Here is a 23,417-nt window from a genome sequence, read left to right on the forward strand (position 1 = left end):
AATACTGGTGGGTGACTGTGATTCCTGAAGTCAGGGGACAGGAATACCCCCAGAAGTGTTAGGTAAATGAAGCCTCTCTACAGAGTGGTCACTTCCTAGGAAGAACAGCAACAGATTTTAAACAGTACGTTTCTGATGCCTGGATCATTACAGTTTGCTCAAGACTTCAACTTTCAGAAATGATTGGTTTTTTCCAGCTTGTGATTGTTCATACTAAAACCCACAACAGAGCTGTGATTCTTATTAGAAAGCATAAAGCACTTACCCTTGGAAATCAAGGCCTCCTAAGGGTATTTCAAATTAGTCATTCAAAATCGTGAATTGTTGCGGGTAAGGACACACTTACCATGTTTCATTTCAGTTACTCAGCAGTTACACATTTAAGTCCCAGGTATTCCAGCGTGTACCCAGGAGCTGCTCCTAGGAGTTTCTATTTCTACAGAGTAGAAAGAGAGGAGAGAGGTTCTTTTGTTATTAGAAATACCTAAAAGTAATATAAATAAAGGTAACGTTGTGAATAATAGATTGGAGTAAAAGGTATTTTGTGAACTCTAGATTTTCAGAGCAGGCGTCTAGTCACTCGCCACATAGTTCTAAGAGCTTCTGAGTTGTCATCAATTTAAATTTTGGGATGTTTCTTTGAGTATCATTTCACTGTCTTCACATGCTATGTTATTTTCAGACTTTGACTTACTGATCCTAAGTACAGAATTGTATTAAACTGCAATGTGTTTGAAGTACAGTTGACATCAAATGATAACATTCATCAAGAGTTCTCTCCGACACTTCTTATTGTATTTCAATGGTCACATTTAACTTCAGGTAGTATTTAATTAGGTTAGATGTTATGGGGCCTGAAGAAATTTAAAATATTGATTCATTCTAAATATTTTCGAAATCTCTAGGTTTTCTGTAAATCAATATAACACTTGAAGGAACCATGTCTAATATCTGAGAAGTATCTTATCAATCGCTCATAGGTTTATATCACTGCAGAAACAGGCTTACTTTTCATAATTTAGAGGAACATCTGTGGAATATGATGTCAGAATCTCATTCCTTATTTAAGGTATCTAAACTTGGAAATGCATCCATGTGCCGAGCAAAAGGCAGTGCATACCACATGAAAGATTTCTTCAGAAGGTCCTGTGTCAACATTATACAAAGCTCTCCAATATATTCACGAGGTCTGAACACCACAGTATTTTTACCTTATCTTTCTGTCTTAATAACATTATTCACTTTAAAAGTTAATTTTACTTTAACCTTTTTTTTTTTTAAATTAGAATCATAGAATCATAGAATCATAGAATCATAGAATTGTTGAGGTTGGAAGGGACCTTTAAGATCATCGAGTCCAACCTTTAGCCTACCCTGACAAGAGCCCCTTCTAAACCATGTCCCTCAGTGCCCCATCTACCCTTTTTTTAAACACCTCCAGGGATGGTGAATCCACCACCTCGCTGGGCAGCCTATTCCAATGTTTAATAACCCTTTCAGTGAAAAAATGTTTCCTAATATCCAATCTAAACCTCCCCTGACGTAACTTGAACCCGTTTCCCCTCGTCCTATCACTTGTCACCAGGGAGAAGAGGTCAGCCCCCATCTCTCTACAACCTCCTTTCAGGTAGTTGTAGGGGGTGATAAGGTCTCCCCTCAGCCTCCTCTTCTCCAGGCTAAACAACCCCAGCTCCCTCAGTCGTTCTTCATAAGGTTTGTCCTCCAGGCCCCTCACCAGCTTTGTAGCCCTTCTCTGGACACGCTCCAACACCTCAATGTCCCTCTTGTAGCGAGGGGCCCAAAACTGAACGCAGTACTCGAGGTGGGGCCTCACCAGTGCCGAGTACAGGGGGATGATCACTTCCCTAGTCCGGCTCACCACACTATTCCTGATACAGGCTAGGATGCTGTTGGCTTTCTTGGCCACCTGGGCACACTGCTGGCTCATATTCAGCCGGCTGTCAACCAACACTCCCAAGTCCTTTTCTGTCGAGCTGCTTTCAAGCCACTCTGCCCCAGTCCTGTAGCGCTGCATGGGGTTGTTGTGTCCCAAGTGCAGGACCCGGCACTTGGCCTTGTTGAACCTCATACCACTGGTCTCAGCCCATCGGTCCAGCCTGTCCAGATCCCTCTGCAGAGCCAACCTACCCTCAAGCAGATCAACACGCCCGCCCAGCTTAGTGTCATCTGTGAACTTACTGAGGGTGCATTCGATCCCTTCATCCAGATCATTGATAAAGATATTAAAGAGAACCGGCCCCAGCACCGAACCCTGGGGGACACCACTTGTGACTGGACACCAACTGGATTTAACTCCATTTACCACCACTCTCTGGGCACGGCCATCCAGCCAGTTTTTTACCCAGCGAATTAAATAGAGTTTGTTTCAAATCAGCCTGCAGGAATAAGAGTGTACATGTATTTCTGGCATCTCTTATTTGCATAGTAATAAAAGATGAGACAGAATTAACTACTACTTGCATATCTTCAGTGTGATGGTTGGTGCTACAGCTAAAGAGAGGAAATTGGTCTTCTGTTGTATTGCTACGTGCTTTATTCCTCAAAGAGTGTTGGTTTTCTTTCTTGAAATCTATCCAAATAGATAAGATAGGAAAAGTAACTAGATGGGTGAAATCCTGAATGTAGTTATACTGATAATCAGTAAAGAATAGACAGTTCTTTATTCGAGAGAACATTTTTCACGTATATCGAATCTCAGACCTCCCATTTCTCAACTCTAAACCTCAATCTTCAAGGGAGACCTACAAAGTGCTTTTAAAGTCTAGAAAGTAAAATCTGTAACTGCTGCTTACTAAAAAACCAGGGCAGCAACAGAAACATTTGTGTTATGGCCCATTTTAATCTACTGATCCCTCTCTGTTGCAAAGATGCTGTTAATTATTTTCTTCTTTTGTTTTATGGGCCTGTTGGATCTTCCCTTTTTAACACCAAGTACTGCTTTGAGCGCTACCTATGTTCTTGCTTTCCTGGTCTTTTTGATTAACCTTAAGCTAGCAGCATAATTCCACCTTTTAGTAACACCAGTTCCACCAATGTAACATCTCATTGACATGAAAAGGGAAGGGCTTTTTTATATTTTCCCCCCTTTCTCCCCCCATTCCTCACTTCGTGCATCTAGCATATACCTTGTGTCGGCTCTGGAATTCAGGTACCCATTCCTGGACAGATATAACTCAAAACCGGTGATGTGGCTTTATTCATTACATAGGGAGAAAAGTACCAGAGAAGAAAAATAATGGACAGTTTCCTGCCATTTTAATGAATTTAGTTGGTGCAGAGAAGGGTACTGGAAACAAAAGAGCCAGGTCAATGAGGGCAAATGGTATAGCAGTGAGGCAGATGAGTCAGAATGTGGGAGGCAAAAGAGGAGTAAGTGGAAAGCTTACTCATTTTATTGCAGCCATCCATCAGATCAAATTATCTTAAACTATAATTTAAGAGTAGTTGCAATCTGGTTAAATAACTTTTCATTGGAATTTAACTTCTTTTTGTCGGCTCTAACAAAGGGGTTCTGTTCTATGTGCTGGACATGCGTTTAAAAAAGAAACTATATGTTTCTTTTAAAAGTGCCTTTTGATAATTTTACATTGCCTGATGTTTTGTGTTATGGGATGGTATTTATTCAGACAGATTATTTTGGCTACATGAGGTTTATTGCTTTCTGAAAAATGTTTACTTTTGTTAAAGAAAAGTCTAATGTTTAACATTTTCTCACTTGAGTATTTCTACGCAAAGTTCAAATTGATTCAGTGAAAGATTGGGCAGATACTCTTCTGTCAAATCTTTTTCTCTCTGAACATGGTTTAGCTATTTCTGTGTTTGGACACACAGAGGTCCATTTCATTTTCAAAAGAGCGGTTAGACTTTGATTAATAATACACACTTACGAGGTTGAAATAATACAGTCATATTTCTGCCAATCTGAACAATATGAGTGGAAACAGACAATAAAAATCCATCATACGTATTTTTGTTACATGTGCACAAGTGAAAAGCAATTTCATGCTGGATCATGCATATGACACTCCTTTATGGAATCCAGCTGGTATCCAGCCCAGAAACTCGGTCAACATTTAGAGAACTTCCTGCAGATTGTTCTGCATGTCTTCCATTGCTGGTGCTGATCTCTTGGATACTGCATTGCATTTTCATGAGCTTATCAAATTGTTTTTTTCTTTTTACACAACAAATCTAGGGTTCTCTTCTATTCTGTGTAAGTAAGCAACTGTGCACCAGAAGATTCTAGTTCTGTCAGTTGTCTTAGGGCTATCAAAATGAGAATTATTCGTTACTATAGACAATGGTATCAGCATCTTTTCTTCAATATTAAACTTTCAAACTTTCCTTTGGAAGTATACATTTTGCAAGCCACGATTATGTATGACAAAATACATATCTTTTAGAGAGTTGCATGCTGAGGAATATGCTTTTAAATACCCATTCTCTATTTTTTCCAGTGACAATGGACTAGAATATAGGACATTTTCCAACTCCTTTTATCTGCTGGCCCAACTCACCCAGTTATGGCTGGATCCTGAGGTGTAGATGAGACTGTGGCAGTTTTCTTCAGTCAAAGATAGCCCACCAAAATAAAAGGGAATCATGGGCTATATTCAAAGTTAGATACGGTGCCAGTCAAGCTATTGCTATACTGGAAGTAGAACAAATATTTGGTGTTCCATTTATTAATGAGTTTAGTAGGTGAAAACCATTGACAGTTCCTCAACAGACAGTGATTTCAAAAAGGGGGAAAGCTGCATGGCAGTGAAGAGTCAGGTAGTAGTTCAAGCTTTTACAAGGTTTTACTGCTGAAATGCTGTTTTAGCAATTTCTTTTTAACCTTTTTATTTAAAAAATAATTAAAGCGAAGGTTGAGCTAGTAATCTTTTACTTCAGATATTTCACACAAAGATGGCTTCATTTCATTTTTGTGTTCCTTGTCACAGATCAAGGTAGCTCATCACAGTTTATAAGAATGAACATTGCATTATAATGCCTGGTGCTGCTCAACAATGTACTCTGGGTAGGATGTTACCCAGGCCAACAAAAGTGCAGAGAAGATCCACAGAAAGCTTCTGTATCCACTTGACCCTTCAGGCTTACTTTGGGCATTTTGTTAGTTCACAGGAGACACCTGAAATAGAAGATTCTGACTCTATCCCGTTTTCTAGAGTGGTTGTACTATTCTAAGTCAAAACAGAAAGGGCTTGGAATGAAGGCACAGGACTTAGAACATGCTTAGTATGTCCTGAGACTGGGCACTCTCAGCATAGTATACACAAATACCAAAAGCTGCTAAAAGAATGTACATTTAAGGTGAGGTCACTTTAAAATGTGTCCCTTCACTTCTTTTCGCTGCAAAATTGTGATTCTTCCTTTACGAGACGTGTACCTGATAAAGTCAGGAAAGGAAACTGGACTGGAGTCAGGAGGCAGGAACTTGTATCTTCCCAGAAAAAGTAGACCTCAAGTAAATTATCAAAATAAAACGCTTTGTTTTGCTGCTAGCAGGTATTGCTTGTGGAGGTAACCTCTCACCTGTGTTCACCATTTCTTTTGGAAGGTTTCCCATATTTCAGTGTATGTTTTTAATCATTTTTTTATTGCCTTTTGAAAGGAAACAAGCTCCATTCTTTGTGTGCAAGTAATTTACAATGTGATGATCTGGACACTGACTGGACCCCTGATTTTCCCTCATGCGCATCCTCTTTATCATGCCATATTGTTTCTCCAGAACTGAATAAAAAATAACATCTGATCTTTTTGACTGCTCTACAGACTGTGCAGGAAAAAAGTTTTTTCACATTTACAAACATGAACCTGCCTACGATATTGTGCTGTTATCTGTAATTTCACTTTCAGGGTAATTGAAATTCCATATGATCAATGATACGGTCTCTTTAAAAGCCTCTGGTAGCTGTGTAAACATTGGCAGATTTCTTTTTTGATCCTGCGCCAGAGGTCTATAACCACTTCCATTCTATTTTTTTACCATTTCATCTGTAACCTTAATCCAAATTATCCAACAAAGTTGCTAATTTCATGTGTCCTTTTTTTTATTAACTTATTAATGTCTTTGTTCACTTATGCTGCTCCTTTCTATTCCTTAACAAGTCTGAGTTTTAGCTAATACATGTTGAAGTTGGAATATCCTAGCCAACTTTCCAATTGTGTATTTGACTACATAATCCATTCTTAAAGAATAAAAATTTCACCACTGCAAGTAGTGTCATAATGAGCCAGTCAACACCATTGAGTCACTATATATACATCTAAGATACAGAATTTTATTCTTCCGCCTTCTACAAATGTTTTCTCTCAGGTATTGTAAATATATTGCATTCATATATTTAATTTGTTTACTGAGTGCTTCTGTACTGTCTTTGTTTGCAGTCCTGCAATGTTCTTACTATACTATACTTTGAGAAAATAGAACTCAGCTCTTTTTAGGAATAACTTTTAGTTGCAGAACTTGGCAGGAGGGAAGGCAGCACAGAACAGAGTGACAATTGTTGGGCTATTTATGTCTCCATTCTCAATTTGTATAACTTTTGGACTTGGATTTGTGGACTTTTTTCTTAGAGAATGAGCCCAGAGAGGATTATGTAGAAAACATGGTGAGTCAAAAGTGCTAATTTATGAGCAGAATCCTGATGACAACTAAGTGCCTGTCCTCTGTTCTCTGTATTTGTATACATAAGCAGCAGTTTCAACCAGAAGAAGCAGATGTTTAAAGCAAAACGGAGTTGAGGACATGACATACTGCCATACAATTTGCCAGTAACTTCAGCCTGGTTCTAGTGACTGAATGCCTATTTACAACTGTAATAAGTTAGATGACCTTCTGAAGCACATCTCCCAGTTTATTTTAATCTGAAAAAGTCCATTTTATGAGCTCCAAAGACTGTTCCATAATTCAAGCTAAAACACCGTAAGTGGGAACAATTGGGATATTTGCTTCAAAAGTATGCTACTGATTTGAACTAAAACATTGATGTAGATGCCTTATTGTGGGCACATGTACACCAAAATCCAGAGGTGTAACTGCTACTTGTAAAGATGTGTCTAATACTGCAAATTTCACTAGAGCACTAATAGTGCAGGTTTTGATAATTTTGAAGTACTAAAAACTTGCAATGCCTACATAAAGGTTTTATTTGTTCCATGTGGTTGACTGTGCTGCCACAGTGGTTCTTTCGTAATCACTTAATCTAGATAGTGATTAAGATGACTAAGAGATGGGTATGTTTGCAGGAATTGCAGATTCACCTATAAATTGCAATGTAGACAAATCTGGAGTTTAACAGTCCTAAAACTGACTCATGCATTAGCCTTTATTCAGCAGCTCAGAGCAGAGGTGCCTTAGAAGACCCACCAGGGCATGCCTACAGTGCTGCTGCTCTTGTGGTGTCTGTTCAGTGGAGAATGTATTCAGGCTTCAGTGCTGCCCATCAGGAATCTCCTCTGAGCTCTACAGGACACATTTTAGCTCTCTGTGCATACAGTAGGTAAGTCTTCCTGCTATTGTCATTATACGGCAGATGTGCTAGCTCTCTATTCGCTCTCTGAATGTGTGGGTATTGGACTCAATTATGGGATCAAGCCCTGAGTATTTAGCTCCCTTATGAATGTTTGACAACCTCCTAGTACGTTGTGCCCAGAATCATGTTTTTTCAACCCAGCTGTAGCACATCCATCAGTCTCCTGCATCTCTTCTGTTCTTCACTGTCTCATTAGCCACTTTAGGTCATGTAACATGCTGCGTCCAGCTATGACTGGCTGTGTACCCAAAATCGTCATTTCGCTCCATTGCTGCAATTCTGAATTAAAATATCTGAACATATTAAATGCTGTCTCTGCTTTCTCTGTTGCTATTTATATGCAGAAGGCATATATGTGGTTAATATGCAGAGTATATATACAGTACCAAGTAGATGAGGAGCTGGTTCTAGTGAGGAAAGTTTGAAGAGATTTGACACAGGATCATCATCAGAAGTAGAACTTTTGTGAGGGTCTTCATCTTTTGTTGTAGGAGATATGTCTTCTACCAGGCATACTGTGAGGGTACGTTTTTAAACAGAGTTTATTTTCCTGGACATGCTTCTAAGGTTCTTATTATGGCATAGAAAAATATAAAAATATTAGGAAACAGTCACCTGAGTTGGATTTCCAGTTAAAATACAAGTCACATAATAAAGTCATAACAATATCATGAACTGTATTACTTTCTTCATAGGAAGGGAGACTTCAGGCTCACTGCCTTCATAAGAATCCCCTAAAGAAATTATCCTTGGTGAATTTCCTCAGACTATCAACCTTACAGGATGTATCTCCCATACACAGATGTTTTTACTCACTGAAGCTGTGTGCCATAGATAAGTATGCTGGACAAAAGACCTTAATGATATGTTTGTTTGTAAGCATTATATGAGTGGCATCATCATTCAGATGAGTATCCAGTGCATGAATAATGTTGGGGACAAAGCTAGAACAGTGTATGTGGAGGCTTCCTTGTATGTATTTCTTGGAATGGGTGGCTTTATTGGGCAGATTGTGATTTCAGAGATAGACAGATAGCCTCCATTCTGCACAGTTCCTTCATGATGAGTCTCCATTATAGCTGCATTTAGAGGGCTTTCTCCAGAGGAAACCAATTTCTGCAAAGCAACTCCTAGCTTCAAGGAGGGTTTTTCAAATTCTAGAGCCTGCGCTTGTTTTTATAAGGAGAGAGGTTAGCAGGGCTGTGATGTAGCAGCAAGCTGATGAAAAAATTGAAGAGAACAGATGTGATGTGCTAATGAACTACATCATTGAAGAGGATGGGCTATCTCACATATAAACTGTGGAGGTGAATTGTGGTTTGAATACAGGATCATTTTTGGAATAAAATCACCTTATTTACCAATGCAAATTTTTCATACATTTTTCAGATACTAACCAAAATAATCATCTGATTGGTAGTAGTATTTCACTTTGAAATCTCAACTATGTCTGAACAGACTGCAGAGAATGCCAAAAAAAGAGGTGGAAGCTTCCAGAGGAATAAGAAATTAAGTTTATTGCAAATACGGGAAAATGGAGAAAAAGAAAACTAAAACGTTTCCTGTTCTACTCTATGATTTTATGAGCATTTTAATATCTTTTCTATTCTCATGTCTACTTATAAAGTCTATTAATGCTTAGGGGAAAAGGCAATACTTCACCAAAGCTGGTAATATATTCAGGCACTTTTGATTACTACTTCTTTTATTCCCACCTACAAGAAACAAAAAACCCCTGAGGAAATAAGCAGTGATTTCAAGTGCTAGTAAAATGCCAAAACTACAGGGAAAGCTATGGAAGTTAGTGACCAGTGAAGCTGCAGTCACATTTTGTTTCGGATTCCTACCTCCCCTCCACCCCCAAACAACCTCTACAAACCCAAACCACACCTATATCAAAAAGCCCCCTATTTTTTCTCCCAATATAAAACCCTTCTCTCCCAGAGTAATCCCTTGAGTGCATTTAGTGGGTTTATGATGCATACGCTGTTTGCATTTCTTTGAATATTTTTAACGATGCCAAAGAGAATAATCAAATAAATTGAGTCAATCTATTCACGTAGCTGTATAGTTAAGGAAAAACAGGGTGAGGGCTGCGTGAAATACAATCAGTACATCTGAACAGGAGTTGAGCTTGGGATCTGAGCTCACATTTTCATCTTGAGATACCTTGCTGTGCCACACCCTTCCTAGAAACAGTGTTGCATTCTTTACATGATTTTAATGTGCAGGAAATAAATTATGGCCCAGTTCGTTTCTGCCCCAAGATGCGGGCAGCAGAAAGATATCTATGCTGTCTTCCATGGGCACAAGAGAACATAATCTTTTAGTAGTCTTTTAGAAAAATAACCTTTCGGCTCTGCACAGTTCTCTATCCAGCTGTGAGCTAGATGTTTTATCATTGTCTACACATCTTGAATCTATAGCTCAAAAAAGACAGGATACTCCTATCTTCTGTTAACTCCATAAGAATAACGTTGGCAGTGTCCTTTGAAAGCTTCATATTTTGTTGTCATTAATCATTATGTTGTCATTAATCATTATGTTGCTCTTAACCTTAATTGCTGGGCTGAGGTGGAAGTCCACAGGTAAGATTTTTGGGGAACTATCAGAACAAATAAAGTACCTAGGGAAATACGAAGTTGAGGGTCAAAGATGGTAAAGAGGGAAGAAGCACAAAGGACACAAGAACAGAGAAAACTGGGACAGGGACAGAGCAGAACCTTATGGAAGAATGCAAGCCTATATACTTGCTGCCCTTCAAGTCCCGATATTTAAACTTGGAAAAAAGAGTTGACCACAAACCGTAGTTGCAGACCATCAAATCACATTCTTGGCCAGTTCAGATCCACATTTGAGTTTGTATCTGTCTATAAAAAGCTCAAAATGAAGCCTAGAATTGAATGTACAAAATGTCTGTAAGGTTTCATGCAGATAAAATTCTCAGGGTTTTTCCTCCTCTGACGATTTTCAAGATTCCTTAACTATTTATTGTACCTAGAGTTTCCCCAAGAGAAAGAGAACCTTTTATTTCTAAAAGGCAAATAATTTTCTGCTTTAAAACATTTATTCAGTGGGACGTAAGCAAAATTTTAGATTAAGTGCATTCTTAAGGTCTTGAATTGAAGCCTGTACGTATGTACTTTAATTGAGTAAAAATGCTTTTCTAATCAAGAATTAAATACATAGTTATGGAACTAATAGTGATCTGGGGTTTGACTTTGTTGACTGAAGAACACTGTTAGTACCATTAGTAGTAATTACACTGGTAGTTATTGAATAATATATTCTTCTGGATTGCATGAATGCTGTACTTTCACTATTCAGATTTTTCTACTGAGATTTAATTAATTTTTTGTTTATTTTCTTTATTCTCTATGTTTTTTCAGGACTTTTCTTCCTCCCCTCTCTCTTCCCTCACAGCCCAGGTCAGCTGATGCTTATATCCTTGTCTGTGACAGAACACTCTTCCTTTTCCGAGAATGACATACTTTTACCTAATTAATGACTATGGGAAATATGTAACTCCTATTTGAGGTTGTATTTTGCTAGTATTTTGGTAAGATAAAGAATACAGAGCAGAATTTTATCTATTTATACAGACTTGAAGAAGCTTTCCAATGCTGTCTCAATTGTTTTAGCATTTTTAATATTTAGTATTTTACAATACTTTTATTCAGAATATGAAGACTATTAGAAAAAATTTAGTAGAAAAGCAAGATTCAGAAAGATAGAAAATAGGCTTTAAAAAGTGATTATGAAGCAGGAATACAAGGTTCCATTTTAGATTCTGTCGGGCTTAGTTTGATATGACCTGATTATTTAATATATCAAAGGAGGTATTCCATGTGGATCTTTCTTGCTCTAAGTTTGAAGAAGTCAGATGTCTCAACTAGTCTGACCTATAGAAACTCTTACAAGCTGTTAGAAAGCCACAGCAAGAGGATATTTGTCTGGGGCAAATGTACTTTCTCTTCACAAATGTTATACAGACTGTGCCAGAGTTGAATCTAATTACTGCAGTATGCCACTCTCAACCTATTTTGTCTGTATTTGTGTCTTCTTGTACTGTTTTGGTGACGATGACGGTCCTTCAAAATACAATAGAAGTACATTTTGTATAGTTTATAAGCACACAGTAGCTGCTGAGACCAATTTGATTATTACAATATCAAATTATGATTATTACAATATAGAAACAGGAAAATGGGGGTAGTTATGCGAATTATACTATTACCTCTTTATAAGCTAACTACTGACAGTAGGACCTTCCACTGTGTTACAAGTTAGCTTTTAGGATCTGTGTCCTTTTGATAGCTCATTATCTGTCATTCTAGTTAATTCAAAGGTGGTGGACATGTTTATAATTTACTTTATTGTATTTTATTATATTACATGAAATACTGTAGTATTTTATACTTTTTCTAGAAATTTTCTAGCCACTTTCTTAATGTCAGAATAAATGACAGCATTGGGAAGATCTGTGGTGCTGTTAGTTTTGCCATGCCAAGGTTCTGTATTACAGCATTGTTTTTATGGAAATGGACTGTACTAAAAGCCAGAAGACATTTTATTATTTTGAACTCTCATGAGAACAAATTCTAAGATCTGTTCTTTGAGACTAGGTTTTGCAGACAGAAGATATTCTGGAAAGAAGTCATGCTAGCATGAGGTCTTTCAGTCTATAATGTTTAGTTACTTGAACCTGAAAACAATTGCATATATCTTATTAATTCCCTCAGTCGTATACATTAAAAATAATATTATGAATCCTTTAGACAGTCTTGCACAGGCTCTGCCTATCCAGGTACAAAACTGCTATGGCAGTGCACTACATGCCAAGGATTGGCACTTCTATTTGTTTTACTACTATAGTAATTACATGAGGAGTTATTAAAATTCTACTGCTACATCTACTGATGTTCCTGGTATTCTCCTCCCTACCTCTAGGGAGTTATCTAAATCTTTAGTATTTTTTTAAAAACTGGAATTATCATCCACTTCTTCACATAAAAAGGTCTTGTATTGTAAATTGATAACTATTCCTAAAAGGGCTACATGAAGCATACAAATTAAAATAAAATTGCAAAGTAGTCTCTTTTTGTTAAAAGTTAGTTGTGAGTTCAGAAGCAGATTAGAAGAAAATTGTAAGTAAATGAGGTATAGGGAAGGTAAGATTGTGGCAAGCAGGTCGAGGGAGGTCATCCTCCCCCTCTACTCTGCCTTGGTGAGGCTGCGCCTGGAGTACTGTGTCCAGTTCCGGGCTCCCCGGTTCAAGAAGAACAGGGAACTACTGCAGAGGGTGCAGCAAAGGGCTACCAAGATGATTAGGGGACTCGAACACCTCTCTTATGAAGAAAGGCTGAAGGATTTGGGTCTTTTCAGCCTGTAAAAAAGACAACTGAGGGGGGATCTTATCAACGCTTATAAATACTTAAAGGGTGGGTGTCAGGAGGATGGGGCCAGGCTCTTTTCATTGGTGCCCAGCGACAGGACAAGAGGTAATGGGCACAAACTTGAACATAGGAAGTTCCACCTAAACATGAGGAGGAACTTCTTTACTTTGAGGGTGGCAGAGCACTGGAACAGGCTGCCCAGAGAGGTGGTGGAGTCTCCGTCTCTGGAGACATTCCAAACCCACCTGGACGCGTTCCTGTGTAACCTGCTCTAGGTGACCCTGCTCTGGCAGGGGGGTTGGACTAGATGATCTCCAGAGGTCCCTTCCAACCCTATGATTCTATGATTGCACCTAAATTACTAAAATATTCCTTTAAAATTATTCTTATTTGAGATTAACATGATAATAATCTCCTTTACAGAGTTGTAATTTAGTGCAAAGTGCATATGAATTGCTGAAATTAATGATATTTGCAGTCTCAGGGACCTATCAGAAGTCATTAGGTGTTTAATTTTTCAATAACCAAGAACACTGTTTTGTCAGATTATTTCAGTTTAAAGGAGGTGAAAAAACCCCAAAGCCTACAAATCCCTTCAAGCTATTTTTGAACTATTCCCAAAGTGGCCTTTTAATTAAAATTTTCAGTAGAAATGATAGCCTGCTGGAAATATTTGTGGAAATAGAATGCATTATAAAATTGAGAGGCCATGATTCTGTTTGCCACTACCCAGAATTGCAGAGTATCAAACCTTACTAGCATTACCAATTTAACAGTGAGTTTCAACTAACACTCAGCTATTTCATTTGCTGAGTGACTAGTACACCTTGGTCTGTATGACTAAGGAAGTCCTGTTTGGAACTCTTCATAACAAATAATTGTGACTTGTAAATTGTATGTCTGGACAGAGTATTTTGACCATGTTTGATAAATATCTTACCTGGAATTTAATAATAAATGTCCGGTCATTTTTAAGTTGGAAAAAAATAATAAAAGCAACATATTTTTCGGTAAGTGTTTGAGGTCAATATTCACACAGATGGTTCTGAATGTCTCAATGGCTGGATTCAGGCTGGATTGTTCTGATTTCTTAGAATGACACCCATTACTTCTGTTGGAGTAGCTGGCAGTTGCAGACCAGTTTACTTCAAGAGGAGTAAACAAGTAATCAAATAAGCAGGATGAATATAAGGATTAGTTTAGACCCTGAAGTCTTTATCCAGAAGAGGTTATCATGTAAATAGACAAGACAAATTGAAGTAAAGACAAAGGGAGAAATAGTATTTCTGTTTTAGAAAAGAAACACAAATGCAAATATAATCAGCACTTTACTTACTTAGATTATTAAGTCTCAATGTCGTTGGAACTATCTAGACAAGTTGCTTGCAAAGAGTATTAAGGGTTAACTGTCTTGTCCAGTAGACTTTTCAGAGTCACCCTGGACACTTGTGATAGCCTGGAGTGTAACTGAGATCTGTTACCTCGTTGAGTGCTTCTCTGAACTGTGAAATCATCCAGCTGTGAAACATTCCTGCTATCTATAAAGCAATGCACAGCATGGCATTGTTCAGGGCTCCACTACCATGAAAACCCAGTAGAGAATTACTGTGAGGAAGGGAACAGCTGATCAGCTTCAGGAGGGAAATGTCCAATTTCTGTGACTTTACAATAAAATGTTCACAGAAAGGTAAAAAGGAAGTCTTAAGCCTGTTGTTTCAGAAGGAGAAATGAAAACTGTGACAATGTGATTTTTTTTTCCCCAGAGATATGTTCAAATTTGGGTTTTAAATTGGAAGAAATTAAAAGAAGAATGTAATGAAGGATGTAGTTTTATACTTAAGAGCTTTTTTGAGAGCTTTTTGCGTTTGATGTTTTTAATCAATTTTCCAAGGAACAATAAATGGAACTAAATTAAAAGATACATGGAACAATTTTTTAATTTGATTAACCAAAGTAACTGTGTGATTAACTATTGTCACTTTTTCTCATGCTCACCATCAATCTCCCTTAGGTACTTTCTCTCTTTCCTGTTACATTCCCTAGTATTGCAAAATATGTTGTCTGCTTCAAAGGCGCCTTAATATGTGGGGCCCGTTATTTTGAACTTGCTGCTAATGCAATAGGAATACTAATATTTCCTGTGATCTGTCATTTGATCTTCTCATTTATTGCTCTGTATTTAAGTTATAAGCTCGCATGGGAATGCAAAAAGCATTCAGAGTTTTTTTGGCACTAAATAAGTGAAATATCAACAATAAATCACAAATATTTGCAAATCTTTCAAGGGATTCCAATAGCCAAAAACTGAAGTGCAGCTTACAAGGTCCAGTGCTAATAAGTAGCTGGTTCTTCAAAGCCGGTACAAGCGTAATGAACACTTGCAATCTGCATTGCAAGCTTTGAGAAGATTATTGTAACCTGACAGCGACAGTTATATACTGCAATTTGCATTTCAATATATGAATAATTCCTTTTAAATATCTGTAAAAAATCTTATCTTCTAAAAATTCGAGCAGTGCCTTTTCCAGTGGTGAGCAACAGCAGCATTTTAACTAGCTGAGTCTCACTAGCTCTGAGACCTGTTGATTTCTGTGGCATTCCACTCACGGTGGGTTTGTCTTACTACCTTCTGGAGCATTTAGGATTTGCTATATCAAGATGACAAGCTGCATAATGAAATTCTTCTGGTCATTTAAAAACATGGACAAACTTTTAAAAATTGTTTTTATGTTCAGGAAATGAAGCAGTATGTTTAGCTTGAGCTGCTAACACCTACACAGTAAAATGAGGCAGTTTTCTTAGTAGAAAGAGAAAATCTTGGACTAACACCTTTGAAAATTACAGAGATGTTCTGAAAAGATTTAAACTGGAAATTGTGCTATTTCTTAGCACAGCTCAGGCATTTTCCTGAAAGTCTTGTATGACCAGTTCCACTGAGCAGAGCGGTCATATGAGGAATGACAGTGTGAAAAACAACTGCCGACCTGCAAACTGTAGTCTTGTTCATTTTCCATTAAACCATCTGATGCCCTGCAATGAATCTCTCATTAACGTACTGTATTTCCACTCAAGAAGGAGCAATGAATGGCCTAAAATCAGTTTGTATCAGTCATTCAAAACAGTCTCATTTTTACTACCAATTCACTTGCCCATAGTTGTAATTTTAAATATATGTTTAAAACTCTGTAAAAGCTTTAAAGAGGACTTGGAGTCCTGTTTATTTTACAGTGTCATCTAAGGCAATACTGTTCCTAATATGGCTCTGAGACTCGCTTATTTCCTAGGCGATAAAGCCTTTTAGATAGGTAATTCAGTCATCAAACGGATGCTAGGATTCTGTGTCAGAACAGAGAACTTTATTTCTGGTGTTAGCTCTTTTCTTGTTTGGGGGTTGATTTGAGCGGTTTCTCTTGAGCATGTGCTTAGTTACTTTCTTGGATCAGGACTGGTGTGTAAGATTTACAGCAAAGCTCCTTTGGTTCTCTGTGAGATTTTGCAGTTTATTTCAATGAACTCTGGGTTAGGCCCATTCAGCGTCTGGGACAAATACTGTAAATACAGATAAAGAGGATGCAGGTTTAATTCTGACCCGTTCCTTTGACCTGCCAGAGCAACTCGCGCTGCTTTGAAACTAGCTCTTACTATTGTGTCTTTCTTTGTCTCTGTTTCTCTAGCTGCAAGCATGAATGATATCTGTCTTGTAAAGTGTTCTGAGAGTTACTAATGTATTACTGTTATTTATTATTGTCTCTGAATTGTCCCTGGTGAATTTCACCCACATGTTTTCATTAAGTCTTCCAGAGAGTTTGACCACTGCAGTCAGAGGGCCGGTGAGAATGTTCTGGAGGATCTTCCTTCTGTTCACACAGTCCTGACATCAGATAGACCAATGCTCTTGGTGCAACCAAATATCCATTGCCTTTCCTCAGGAGTGGAATGCTGGATCTTGGATCAGAAACGTTAGTATTGCAGATGCATTCAGTTGTTGTTATAGTGCAGCAAGTTCGCTGGACTATTATCTGTGTTATATTCATATAGAAGTGTTTAAAGTGATATACACTTTGCTGCGATATCAAATCTGACATAGGTTAGGATTAAAAGTTTCTTGTTACAAAGATCCACAGATGTTAATTTGTTTACTTGTTCCAATAATGAGAAGCTTTTGCTATTCTGGGTGGTGAATAAAACAATAGGTCTTGAAATATAACTAAGGTAATTGTTTTTTATTTATATTATTTTACTATTTAGGCTCAGGTTATGCTCAGAAAAGGGTTTAAACTGAATTAACCTTCTCTACAGTAACTCAAGGAATTTGAATAATTGTATACATAGTTTTTACAACCATCTACACTGAGATGACAAGATTCAGCCCTCTATGCATGATTTCTCTATCAGCCACCTGATACAGAAATGAACGTTTCTGAAGCACACAAGCATCAATCTGAGTTTGCTACCCTTGAAGCAATTGGGAGCTTTTCAGTCAGAGCAGATATAGTCTACAAAATTGAGGAAAACAAGCTCCATGTATACTGAACCAAGAGGACAGAAAAAGTATATGTTCAGTGATAAGTACCGCTGAGGCAAAGCTTCTTTTCATTGCTACTTCTGACCTTTTGTATAGGACCATCTCCCTATAAGCTAATTGCATCAGCTGGCCAGTTTAACTAACAATCTGAATGGCAGCCTATGAACTCCAATTTTGTCTCTGTTTAGGTACTCCTGCCAGACAGAAGAGCAGAAACGTATGTTCGTTCTCACTTCACTTTGTAATTTTGTCTCCTCAAGATGCCTTTTATATGGTAGTGTTATGACAGCACAGGCTATCCTGACAACTGTAATGTGCAGACAGAAAAGATGTTAATATTTTCAAAATGAAACCCTTTCTCTCTTCCCTTAAAAAAGCCAGCATAGATGAAAGAAGTAGCTTGCATGGCTGTCTGTGATGGATTCAAATTGTGATGAGTATTGAATGAGCTGCCAAGCCCTGTACATCACTGACTTGTCTTTGGTAGCCAGTTGCCTGGCAAACTAACCCTATCATATTATTAACCTAAAAGGTATATGACTTGTTGCTTCAGTAAGTAAGCCATAATATTGTGAAAGGTTCCAAAATATCATTGGAAAAGGTCTGAATGCTGTATTTGAGCTCATGTAAAACATACAGGAATTTGATTTGGAATCTAAATCCAAATTTCTTGACTGACCTGTTTGTAAAGGGTTGGTCCCAGAGAATTTTGAGAAAAATGCAGCTAGACAGTTGTTTTGCATCTGCTCTGGAGATTTTCTCTTTTATTTTTGTCTGCTTATCCTGACACTGCTTTTGTGTTCTGTTTAGATGCTTACAGAGGCAGCACATCCCTGTTTTGCAAGCTGTTCTCACTGAAGCTGCCTTTTGTTCATTTTCTTAAGTCTCATCTGAGTCATTAGGCTTATCTTTTTGTGTCAAATGATATACAGAGTGATGACGAAAGGGAGTAATTCAACACTTGTACTTGCCATTTGTCATGTCAGGCAGTTCTCAGCATTTTATCTGTAAGTACAATGAGATTTTTTCAAAAGCAGTCTGCATTTGCCTGAGTCTGTACTCTTTAAAACCAATTACACTTTAAATTCTTCCCACACTATAGAGGCCTTTAGCTTGTATATATTTCTTTATAAATATTTGATATTTTAAAATTATGCATAAGAAACTTATCAGGTTTTTGTATACAGAAGAGTATACCTGCAAAACTTTATGAAGGGATAAAATATATTTCTTTGCCATAGTCTAGAACAATATTTTTTTGTTAAATGAAAAGCTATTTTGAAAAAAAATCTACTTCCTGAATCCTTTTTTTTTCTTTTTGCCATGCTTATCCCACAGAAATCTTGTGCTATGAAAGATAGCTTTTAATTATTTTGCTGTGTGGAAATTGCTTCTTGAAACTGGATGGTGGAATAAGTGCTAATATTTAATTTCTTGTGATCTTAGTTGAAATCTTGACTTAGGTAATAAGTAAAAGGAAGTTTGTTGACTATACAGTAAAGGAAAGGAACTAATTGGTTTGAGGGGAGAACAATCTCTTTGAAGAAGCTATTAAAATGAGAATGGGTAGGTGATAATTTAGCAAAATAGGTGTAGGTATTTGCTCTGATTGAATGAAGTAAGTAGAGAATCGTTCACCGCTAGAAGTTTTCCACCTTTCTATTTGTTTATTTACTGTGAATCCAAACCTTACTTCTAGTGTAAACCATTTTCGCTAGCAAGGAAAGATAGTTATGCTGTTCAGACACAAGGCAGGGGTACATGGCTACCTTTTCCAGCTGTTACAGATTTTCTGTAAGAAAAAGGTAACTCCTATATTCTCTGTCTCTGATTATCCCATTTGTAAAGGAAGATAGAACCACACCGTTTGCTGATGTGGCAAACTCTTAATAGAAGGGACAGTCATTTACAGTATGTTTTTACAGTTTTTTCCTAAGGCTGATCTTCCACCACTTGGAAGAGGATAGGATAGGATGGTGGCTGCCCCTATTCAGACACCACTCCGTGTCCAGAGAAATGAACTCGACCTGTGAGTAACTAAAATAACTAAAGAGGAAAAGGAAACACTCTGCTTAAAGGCAACAGAATGTCAGTGACTACTCTGAGAGTTAACTGACTCTCATAATCAGAATATTCTCTGTGAAAACTGGGATTTTTAAGAGAACAAATTTTCATTTTTTTCCTACTGGTAAATCTGAATGCTACGTTTTGCAAACGTGCCCTTGAAACGTTGCATTTCAAATCAACTAAATAGCAGATGAATCAGAATTTCCATGTTGAGGAAATTGTGGTTTACATCCCTCAAGCCTGAACTGTCTCAAGGATCTTTGTGAATTTCCATTTGTCCTTACTTTCTGCAGTCATAGCATGTTTTGATCGTAAGATAGGTAATCTGTCCACGGAGCCTGGCCTATATGGGAAAAAGGACACAAGAAGTTTCCTAAGTATTCATCTAGTTGTGACATTTTGCATCTAAACAGTTAACTAGATTGAAATCAAACAGGTGGATCCCTTGCTGAAAGTTTAATTTTCATTGAAAATGTTGAAATAAAACTATTCAGTGTTTCCAAAGCAAAATTTTTGAAATTGTCATTCATTAAAAGCTTTGAAATTTGTAGGTGATTGGTGATGGAAGAAAGAATTGAGACGATCATAGGTGGTGCTCCTTTTGGGAGAGATCACATAAAATAAGTATTGTGCTATTTGTCATTTATTTTTTTTCCCAATGTTTGCCAGTACCTCTGACTCACGAGTACTGTTGATCATTTGGTTCTGCAATGGGAATTTGTGTGTATACATGACTTGACTTCATGTAATTTACATCTTTCTCCAAAATAATCTTTTAATACTCTTACTGGAGGCGTTTTGAGCTCCTGACTATCGTTATTCTGTAGAGTTGCCTATGGTATAGCTGTACTCTTTTTTCTTTTTCATCATAGCCTCGTGTCACAGTCTGTATGTTACAGTATTTGAAATAAGTGAAACAGTGTGTGAGGGAGGAAACCTAAGTTTAATCATGCTTAAGGTAGAGCAGTATAGAAATGTCTACAAAACTGCCTTTGTCTGTTAACAGGAAATTGTGTTTATAAGGGTAAATGAGCAATTTTGTACAGGCCTCGGCAATTTCTTGACCTTCGTATGACATTGTTCAGACATTGGAGGTATTGCTGTTTTGTGAGAAGTGCTGTGGCACAATGCCAGGCTGTGAACTGTGCAAGTATCTAACAAGAAGTAGACCTGAGGGAGACAGTTTTAGGGCAGGCTGAGATTGAATCTTACCTCATCCCCTTGAGCCACAAGTATAATAGTTAGATAAAAGACTTTCTTTGAGACCCTTTCTCCTCAGAAATGCTTTGTGAGATGTGACTAGAATCTGTCATTTGGTAGGTCTTCCTTTACCATGTTTTTGATGCTAAGACCAGTTTTCCCTGGTTGAAGACCAACTTCAGCTATTTAATTGTCTTGTCTGTGAAGCAACGCACACTGTCACCTGAGGCTGTCACACATCATTTCTGCTCTGGAGGACCACATGATGGCGAAGGGCCACAAAAAAAGGCTGTAGTCCAGGGAGCAGACTACTCTGAGGAGTGACTTCTCTCTTATTGCTGGATTCCAAGTCCTAGACACAGCTGAGGTGCCAGAAATATGTGAACTGATGGTGTCATGAGGCAAAAAATAGACAAAGAACAAGTGAATGAGTCATATTTTTTGTTTACAAAGGTGATTAAAATCCAAGTATGTTGCATCTTGGAACAGGTCAGCTTACACGAATAGATTCCAGAAGATTCACATTTGTTAGCAACAGTTTTCTTTTGAATGTTATTCATGAGGCAAAGACTTTACTTGTTGATAAAGAGTTTTTTAAGGCATACATTTAATCTGCATTCTTGTGACTGCCTTTTTATTGAGACAAAGTAATTTCTACGTATTTCCTTTTGGTAATTTTTAATATTCTTCTGGTGATTTGTTCCTTATTTCACATGTTGTCCAATGAAAAGATATAGGACTAACATGGGTTTTATTCCATGCTGGTAAAATAACAAAGTGGGAATACTGTTCATTATTTCCTGTGCACAGCTATTGAAATAGATGAGCAAAGAGAGGAGAGGAGCACTTTCCTTAGTGAAGTTCTGTAAATGGTTTAATCGAAAAAATGGCAACAATTAGAAGGGGACAGCAGAGTTTTAAACATTCATAATAGCAGGCTAATGAACAGAGGGACAAGAAGGGGTTAGAAAAAGGATTAACTTTGCTTATCTGGACTTCGTGAGTGCCATTGGAAATGATTACTTCTTACTTAGTTATCTTTTCTCAGGAATATAAGCATATAGTCAAAAATGTCCTGGAAGTCTGTTATCTGGCCACAGAAAGAAGGTGCAGTGGAACTCTAAAGATTTGAGGGCCTAATCCATCCTCTCAAGTGGTCCAGAACTACTCCCTAGCCTTTAATCTGGTGGAGGTCTTGGGCACCTCAGCTGCGTCTAGATCAACTGAAGAAACTTGACATTGCAGTCACCAACACCTACTCCATCTCTTTTGTACATCCCAATCACTAAGAGGTAAAGCCCAAAATCTCTTCTGTATACAATAAGAGAGAAAGGGTAAATTATGTCGTAATTAAACTCTCATCAGACCAGGAAACAAATAGTGTTCACCATAAGTGGAAGGCATGATGGGTTATTCTGATGGGTTACCTGAGAACTCTTTTTTCCATCAGGGTCATGTCCTCTATTCAACAGAAAACCAAATAGAAATCAATTATTGAGAAAGTACCCTGGGTCTAATGAATCCTAGGAGGAACTAAGACCTAAATGGACAATCATAAATGATTACTGGTTGGAAAACTTTTCCTAAAAAAGCCTTTCAGTGAAGTACTTTAGACGTCTTATGATTTACATGATCAAATATTTAGTACAAAATCTCAAATACTCTTCGCATAATAAAATGTAAACTTCCACCATCAAAAGCTTCGGTGAAGTTTTCATGCCAGTTGAATGGACTGCTACCTGTTTTCTCTGTATGCAGGATTAGTTTGGTGGAGAAAGATCTGTCAAAATATTGAGGAGGATGCTACCACCTTTTAATGTCAGGAAGAATTTGAGTTGTTATTTCACAAATCATTGATGCCCTGAACAAATCTATGCAGCACAAAATTTCCATTGTTGCATGGATGCAGTTGTTTGTAAAGTTGCAAAAGCATGTAAGGCTTTTAACTAGTCAACTTATGGCCCGGTTCTTAGAACTTAGATAATGAGAAGAGATAAAGTATTCCAGTACACCTTCAGTATAAAACCTGAAAACTCTATGCTTGGTACACTAGTAAGTCAAGATTTCAGATAGATTATCAGTGAAAAGAAAATGCTCGTCTTATCACATTACTTTTGCAAACTGTAATTATGTATCATGGACTATGTGTAAAACCACCTTTCATCACATGTATTTGTCCTTTTTTGTACTGTGTGGAGCCACTGATTGCCCTTTTTTAATGGGTCTTCACCACGGCTGTAATGCTCATAGTGATACTTTTCAACTGGGTTGTCATAATAATGAAGGATTAGGTCCCAAAGCAGGAGAATCTAGGTCCTAAATTAGTATCTAGACTTTTTAATTATTACAGCTACTTTAAAAATTTTATTTAATAAACACACGTGTGCAAAGGTGCCAGCAGTTAGTCTCTGTGATGGGTAGGTTTGAGGCATTTTTCCATTTAATCTTCGGTTTGAACCATACTGTCTGCGGACTTAAAAATTAAATTCCTGTCATGGTCATCGCTGGATGATTATCATCACTTGAAGTGAATTCTTACTGTAGTGAGGAGGTAGGAAATAGATAAGAAAGCGGTTTGACTCTAAAGAGCGATTTCATGCCAAAGCCAGATTATGATGTACATATTTCTGTTATGCCTAACTTGAGAAGTGAATTAAAACATAGATT

At 37.5% G+C, this 23,417-nt stretch overlaps 1 long non-coding RNA gene across 18 annotated transcripts in view; it reads left to right on the forward strand.

The window, feature by feature from the left end:
* The window catches only part of LOC141742801 (uncharacterized), a 343,134-nt gene that overhangs the window by 197,216 nt on the left and 122,501 nt on the right, over nt 1–23,417 (forward strand). The window contains exon 12 of one of the 18 annotated variants that reach the window (XR_012586871.1): nt 16,752–16,917. The exons of the other annotated variants lie outside the window; for them this stretch is intronic. This is a non-coding gene — a long non-coding RNA (uncharacterized LOC141742801). The remainder of the gene's footprint in view (nt 1–16,751; nt 16,918–23,417) is intronic. 18 annotated transcript variants of the gene reach the window in all.

This window comes from Larus michahellis, chromosome 4 (assembly GCF_964199755.1).
Source record: "Larus michahellis chromosome 4, bLarMic1.1, whole genome shotgun sequence".
Lineage (NCBI taxonomy): Eukaryota > Metazoa > Chordata > Aves > Charadriiformes > Laridae > Larus > Larus michahellis.